Below are 8,671 nucleotides of genomic sequence, written 5' to 3'. Positions count from 1 at the left end.
AAGTATTTTTTCTTAATTTTTTCTCCATCTATCGAGAGATAACTGAACTTCCAAGTATTTTTTCTCCGTCTATTGAAAGATAACTGATAACTCTATCAGGATAGAGCTGATCCACTTCTGTCAGATACTACCTGGCTGTGAAAATTGTCATTTTTGGTTGACATCACATTCCACATGAATGAATTGAACTTGATACTTCAGGGAAAGGATAACCTTATCTTTGATCTCTACAGAATCACCAAAGGATTTCGGAGAAAGCTATCATTTTTTGAAGCACAACTGGAAGGAGGAGACTTCTCTCATTTTCAGTGTTTCAATGAGTTTCGCGTTGGAATCGCAGAAGATGTCAACCTCGAGTTTCCGAAGAAGGTCATTAGCGACTTAAATAAGCATTTTTTGGAGAGATTTTTAGATCTCGACAAATTGAGAGTGACATTCTTCTGTTCCAGAATCCGTTTGATTGTAACCTTGATGACGTGCCAGTCGAACTACAGTTGGAGCTCATTGATTTGCAAGCAAATGACTTGTTGAATTTTATCGCTGCTTACCTGATGATGGGTTTTCAAAGTTGAAGAAATTTGCCTCTGCTTAGTTTGTGAGATTCGGATATGTGCGCACTGGGTGTGATATAACTATCTTATTGATAACGTCGCCTTCTTCGATAACTTTTTGGAAAATAAACATGTTTGTTGTCTTTATTTTTTGTGTATTCACTGTATTGTATTGAACAAAATGGTTATGCTGCCCGCGCTCGTCATTCTCTTAGTTATCTAGCCCGCTGTGAAAAAGTTTGATGACCCCTGTCATAGACGAATAAATATATAAAGGTTTTTTCACGACATCATTACTAAATACCACGGGTATAGTCTTCGTAATTTTGAGGAAAAGTAGTTTTTTGAAACACGCAAATAAGTACGTATTTTAATGAAAATAAAAAGTGAATTATGTGATTGTGTTTATTTCTTAGGGAATCTCCAGACCGATACATCAGAACTTTAATAAAAATATATTATCTCTTCCAAACCTAAGACGTTCTTTATCCAGAATAATAAAAACTTAAAGTTGGCTTAAATTTATAAACAAACTGTAATGACTTTCTAGACTTAGGAAGTTTGATTGAATTTTTCTATTCTTGATGCCCTTCTATTGTTTGTCTTTTCTTCAGAAGTTAAATAAAATTGAAGTTAACCAAAATATGCGTAACGAAGCCAGACTAAAATATTAGGAGCTTTGATGAAAATAGTTCCGTTTTTTTAAAAAAAATGTATATGAAGTGCATTTTCATGAGATTTTTGGAAAATTCCAAAATCTTAGCCTTGGTAATTTTGATGAAAATATTGATAGTAATGAAGCAGAGAAAAAGTGTATATTGTAATGTAAAAGTAAGAGTAAAATCTGTAATTTTGTTTATTTGTTAGGAAAAGTCAAGACTAAAACATTAGCAATTTAATCAAAAACATTTATAGCTCTCAAACCTAAAAAAAATACTTTTGTCTTATCAAAAGTTGTGCTCTAAATTTGTAGGGAAGTCGCAAGTACATTTGACGTTTAGAAATTTGGAATTAAAATTCTTATTTTTAAACACCTTCTCTTGTTTGTTAAAATCGAATTATTCATGCCAAGTCGAATCTAAATATTGAGACGTTTGACAAAAAAGAGATACATTTTGAAAAGCGTACATGTAGTGCATCTTTCTATTCTAATCAGATGAAAAACGCCTTTTCACGAAATTATTGCAAATTACCAATATATATACATAGCCTTGGTAATTTTTATTAAAAATAAAATTTTGAAATAAGCAAAAAAAAACAAAGAAAATTGCCTATTTTAATGTAAAATTAAGAGTGAAATCTGTAATTTTGTTTATTTATTAGCAGAGGTCAAGACCGTAACATTAGCAATTTAATAAATGTATTACACCTTTTCCAAAGGGAAAAAAAATCCAATTTACTCTTATCCAGAATATAAACAAACTTAGAAGTGGACTAAGTTTGGAATTAAGCCATAATGCCCTTCTAGATTTAGGAATTTTGACTGAAAATCCTATTTTTATGTTCTTCTATTGTTTGTCTTTTCTTTAGAAGTAAAGCAAAAGTGACGCTAGCTGGAATATTGTTAACAAATCGAGGCTTAAATGTTGGCAGTTTTGGTGAAAAGAGTTCCATTTTTAAAAACATATACCAAGTGCATCATCCTAGGCGAATAACATAAAAAAGCTTTTTTTCATAACATTTTTGAAAAACACCAAGGTTATATATAGCTTTGGTAATTTTGATGTAAACAATTTTGAAACATGAAAAAGTACATATTTTAAAGCAAAATTAGGTGCGAAATCTGTAATTTATTTTACATGTTAGAAAAAAACAAGACTAAGATATTAACAATTAAATGTAAGATATTACAACATTTTGAAAGCTAAAAAACAATTTTTCTTATCCAGAATAAAAAAAATTACAGATGGACTATATTTGGAAAGAAGCCATAATGATCTGGTAGATAATGGAAGTTTGATTGAAAATTTATAGTTGTTATGACATTCCATTGTTTGCTTTCTCCTGAGAAATAAAGGGAAATAGAAGGAAGAAGGAATATTTATGACAAACTTGGCCTTAAACTTGGGATTTGGGACGAAAATACTTCTATTTTGAAAATCGTATATCAAGTGCATCTTATTAGTCGAATAACATTAACATTATTTATCATGAAATAGTTGAAAAATACCAAGGTTATATAGCCTTGGTAATTTTGAGGAAGTCGTAAAAATTTATGAAGCACGAAAAAAGTGCGAATTTTAATGCAAGATTAAGAGTAAAATGTCTAATTTTGTTTAATTATCCTTGATTTTCTAATGTTTCAGTCTTGACTTCTTCTAAGAAATAAACAAAACCGTACACTTCATTCTTAATTTTGTTTTTAGATACGTACTTTTTACGTGTTCCAAAAAATATTATTATTATTTTGCAAAATAACCCAACTTATACCCTTGGTATTTTTTAAATCTTCCTGAAAATGCTTTTATTCATGTTATTTGACTAGAAATATGCTCTTGATGTACGTTTTCCAAAATAACATAACAATGATTTGTGACTCCATGGAACCTATTGGCCCATCTCGCTGTCCCGCCATCTAAACTAAACTACAATCATTCACAATTTTCTTTAAGTTTTAAAGTCAGCTCTTATCATTCATATCCTTATCCAACTTTCTCTTAAATTCACTTAATTTTCTGCCCCACAACATCCGAAGACAACCCATTCCTGTTAGAAAAGTAAAACTGTAGATGACTTCTACTCTGCCAAAATTTATATTTGTGCCCCTATTCTCATTAATTTCACTGTAAGTATGAGAAAAAATGATACATCAACACTATCAATTCCCTTTACAATCTTGGACACCTCAATCAGATCCCTTTAACTCTTATTTTTCAAAAAGAAAACAATTTGAGAGATTTCAACCTCTTCTTGTATGAAAACCCTTCCATCAAGTTACAATTCTAGTTACCCTTCTCTGAACTCTTTCCAACAATTCATTGTCCTTCTTAAGGTAGGGAGCCCAAGACTGAACACAATATTCCAAATGTGGCCTAACCAGTGACCTGTACAATGAAATTATAACTTATTTAGACTTGCATTCAATATTTATATAGATCTATCCTAAAATCCTCTTTGCCCTACCATTAGCACACTGCTTGGATGGCTTTAGAGACTCATCGACTATTATACCAAGATCCCTTTCCTTTATAACACTATTAAGGTTATTCCCATCCAAATTATACTTATAATTCAAATTATGAAAACCCACATGCATTATCTTGCATTTATTATAATTATAACCGATTTGCCATTTAAGGTTTTTTATTAAACTCACTTAAATTTACTGCCTCTACATCATCTGAAGGCAATCCATTCAAAAGTCCAACCACCCTGTTAGAAAAATAAAACTGTCTTAGCTGAAGATGACTCCTACCCTGCCAAAACTTATATTTCTGCCTCTAATCCTACTATTCTCACTGTTTAGTATGAAAAAAGATGATGTGTCAACACCATCAATTCTGTTTACAATTTTAAACACCTCAATCAAATCCCCTCTGACTCTTCTTTTTCCAAGAGAAAACAATTTGAAATGTTTCAACCTTTTCTCGTATGACAACCCCTACATCCCAAGTACAATTCTAGTAACCTTCCTCTGAACTCTTTCCAACAATTCAATGTCCTTCCTGTGGTAAGGAACCCAGGACTGAACACAATACTTTAAATGTGGCCTAACCAGTGACCTGTACAATCCAATTATAACATCTTTAGACTTGTTTTCAATATTTCTATAGATACAACCTAAAATCCTATTTACCCTATCACTAGCACACTGCTTGGATGACTTAAGGGAGTGATCAACTTTTAACCAAGATCCTTTCTTTCATGATATTGTTAAAGTTTTCCCATCGAAATTAAACATATAATTCAGATTACGACAACTCATATGCATTATCTTGCATTTATTATAATTAAAACCTATTTGTCATTTACTTGACAAATTCATTAAATAATCTAAATCCTTCTGTAAATCAACAGCATCATCTTTACAGTTAGCAACACCCAAGACCTTAATATCATCTGCAAATTTAAGTAATTTTTGACCATTTCTTCTTCTAAATCATTGATGTAAATAAAAAAAGAGCAAAGGTCCTAAGACTGAGTCCTGAGGTGCCCCACTTGTAACATTAATCTCGTTTGATTGAACTCCGTTTGTAAAAATTCTCTGCTTTCTTCCATCCAACCATTCTTCTATTCAATTTGCTAACTTATCCCCCATACTTATACAGATAATTTTTAGAAGGCTTTTATGTGGCACCTTGTCATGTGTTTTCTGAAAATTCAGATACACCAAATCTACACCCTTACCCTCATCTATATAAGTAGTAACCTTTTCAAAAAATGTCAAAAGATTTGTAAGGCAAGATTTTCGCTTACTGAAACCATGTTGGATATCCAATAAAATTCTAAACTTTGTTAAATGGCATTGCAAGGTATATTTTTCAAAAACATTTCCCAAAACTGGCGTAAGACTAATGAGCCTATAATTACTGGGACAATTTTTATCACCTCCCTTGAAAAGAAGAGTGACATTAGCTAACTTCCAATCCTCAATTACCTGCCCACTATTGAAGGACTTACAAAAAATAATAGCAAGTGGCTAACATATCCAATTCTAAACCTCCTTCAAAGCCCTTGGGGAAATATTATCTGGCCCAGAAGACTCATTGTTCTTTAAACTTCCCCATTTTTTTCTTGAAAAGTTCAAAATTAATGCTCTCGTCTTGTTTCCATCTATCAACTGTTCAAGATGTAGAATATTGCTTAAATGTTCGTTAGTAAAAAACTAAAGAAAAAAAAACTTTAATAACCCAGCTGTTTCATAATCATCAGATACGAGCCTTCCTTTATCACCCCTCAAAGTCCTACCCACATCCTAACATTCTGTTTACCCTTATTGTATTTAAAAAAATCCTTACTATTAATTTATACATTTTCCGCCAACCTTTCTTCATACATCCGTTTTGATGTCCTAATTTCATGTTTCACCAACTTTCTTGATCTTCTATAATTTTTTAAATATATTATCATACCAGTCAATTTAAATTTCTTAAATTTATGATGCTTTTCTTTAATTTTATCTCTTATACTCTTTGTGAGCCAACCTGGTTTTTTTACATTCAGGTACCCTTTTCTTCCTATAAGGAATATATTTACCACAGATATTTAAAAAATTATCTTTAAAATTTTTCAACATCTGATCAGTTTCTTCAAATAACTCAGCTGCCCAATCTACAACAGATAATTCTTGTCGCATCCCTTAAAAATTGCTTTTTTGAAATTTGTAACCAAAATATCATTAATCCTTATTTCCATATGCAGCAAAACATCAAACCTAATGGAGCAGTGGTCACTTGCTGTTCCACAATTTCCACTATCTTGGTCATTTCGGTATCTGAAGTTAACAATAAATCTAAAATATCATTGTTTTTAGTATGTTTCTTGACCAATTGGTGAAGAAATCCAACTTCTAAAAACCTTTCTCCCTCATAGTTTGACCCTAGCATTTCCCAAACAAAATTCACACCAAATTAATGACATAACTTTCTAAAATTTATATGTGTATACAAACCCAGTGGTGATTGATATTTGAGGTTTTAATGTCGAAATTGAGGGGGATAATATTCTAAAATAAGAAAAACCTTTTAAAGAGGGAGAAACAAAAATTGACCATTGTATAGATCAATATTTTGTCATCTAAGATGTTTGTATTTTTGTAAATAGTATATTAATGTATCTTGAAGTTTTGTTAATAAATGTTTCAGTATGTGTTATACTTGTTAAGTCTGAGATCTTACATACACATATTAATATCTGTTTAAAACATATTAGGCTATGATGAAACGCGAGTTTTATATAATAAAATCACAGAACACTGACTTGTAACACATGGTTAATATATTTGACGATCTTTCTATGATGTATAAATGTAAGATTGTGCATCATATATTATCATAGCGTTTTTTCAAAATGTATGTGAGAAAATATCTGTTTTGAAATAGTCGATAGTTGAAATAGTTTTTCTGAGCCTACAACCAGAAATCTGACATGCATAGAACGTGCAGTATGAACACATAATACTACTGGTGTCACAAAATAATTATGTTTGGCTATAACGCACACGTTTGAATCTTTATTCATATATTTATGTAGTGACATAAATATGTATTGAGAAATGTATTTGATGCTTTCGTGAACTAATGAGATTAAATGTTATAGTGTAATAGAATTTTTCAGTTGTCAACAAATGTTTAATATTTGTTTGTTTTGAATTTTGCGCACAGCTACTCGAGGGCTATCTGCGCTAGCCGTCCCTAATTTAGCAGTGTAAGACTAGAGGGAAGGCAGCTAGTCATCACCACCCACCGCCAAATCTTGGGCTACTCTTTTACCAACGAATAGTGGGATTGACCGTCACTGTTTATTCTTTCTCGATACAAACTTTTAGTACACAATAATTCTACAGTCAGTACGTTTCTCGTCACTTTAAACTTAACAATTTTTATAATACATGCTATAAATCACAGTGATTCACAATCTCGATAATTTTGCTCTCGACGAGTACAAAACACACACTTTATATTACCCCGCTGGCTTTTGCTTCCAGGCTTATATACTAAAAACGAGGGCATCTCGAACAAACTCGGGCTTCCCCGATAATTCGAGAAACTTCATGCACGTTACCAACGTCACGTGACTTCAGCTGTCGTAACAGTGCATTAGAAGAAAATTATTCATTTTCTCCAATTCCTAAAGTTTCATGTCAAAATCGATCCTTCAGTCTTTGTATGTGCTCAACGGGCAATTTGACAAAAAACTTATGGAGAACAAAAAATGTTTGTGTTTGAATTTCACGAAAGAAACGAAACTTCGTCCACTGATAGGAAAAATATTTCGAAGATAGGAGCATGAACGGAAAAACGCATAAATTAAAGAACGTGTTTGAGTATATACTTGTTGTTCTTCAGTTTATATATATATATATATTTGTATCATATATATATATATATATATTTGTATCATATATATATATATAATATTTCATATCGATATTTTATACATGCCTGACTGTATTGTACCATCTCGAATAAAATGATTTTAACTGAATTGAATTTCTCCCCTCTGACACCTCTTATAGAAAGGATAACTGTCAAATAGCGCTCATTTCGGTCACTGTATTTTTGGTGCTTAGTAAAATTTCCAAAGAACAGCAACATCCAGCAGAAAAAATCTGCCAACTTAGCAAATTTGTAAGTTCTAGTAAGCTGGATGTACCCATTGCATCGAAACCTAAACAATTTTGCCAACATTACATTTCAACTAGTCTCCTTTGCTTATAAACAAACGCTATGCAATTTTTATTAATGAAGTAGCACATGGAATGACAAAATAAGGTTGTAAACAGCCAACTAGACAATCATATTGTATATACGCTCTGATTCAAGAGATTGAGTTCACTGGATATTTCATATTTATTCATCACTGTTTTCAGGAAAGTACGGTTGAATTATTTCAACTGGCATCTGCTAGTGTTTCTATAAATTACTTGCTTTTGTATATTCTTGATATTTTTATCTGCATTGTTCAAACTAACAAACCTTTAAAAACATTGAAAATAATTGACAGATATTATACCAGATGGCGCTAACTTAGAAGTTTAAATAACTTTTTTAAAGAATTCTCAAACAAGACTAATAATATAATCAACCAATCCCGTAAACTGAAAAGTAACCTCACAAGTAACGACATCAAATCCATTTATAATCTGAAAAAAAAACACTAACATTAAAATTCTGAAAGCTGATAAAGGCAACACCACTGTAATCATGAACAATTCAGAATACATCGACAAAATGAACGACATCCTTTCCGATAAAAAAAATTCAAAGCCATTCCAAACAACCCAACAAACACACACACACACGAAAAAGAACTAAACAGAACTTTATTACAAATTAAAAAAGATAATTTAATTACTGGCGATCTTTATTTTTATGTACGTAGACTGATTCACGCACACCACAACTCTATGGCATTCCTAAACCACACAAACAGGACTGCCCCTTCGACCTATACTGTCC

Source organism: Limulus polyphemus, unplaced genomic scaffold (genome assembly GCF_000517525.1).
Source record: "Limulus polyphemus unplaced genomic scaffold, Limulus_polyphemus-2.1.2 Scaffold1269, whole genome shotgun sequence".
In the NCBI taxonomy this organism is placed as follows: domain Eukaryota; kingdom Metazoa; phylum Arthropoda; class Merostomata; order Xiphosura; family Limulidae; genus Limulus; species Limulus polyphemus.
The sequence above is the reverse complement of the archived record's forward strand: the minus strand, read 5'-3'. Positions refer to the sequence as shown.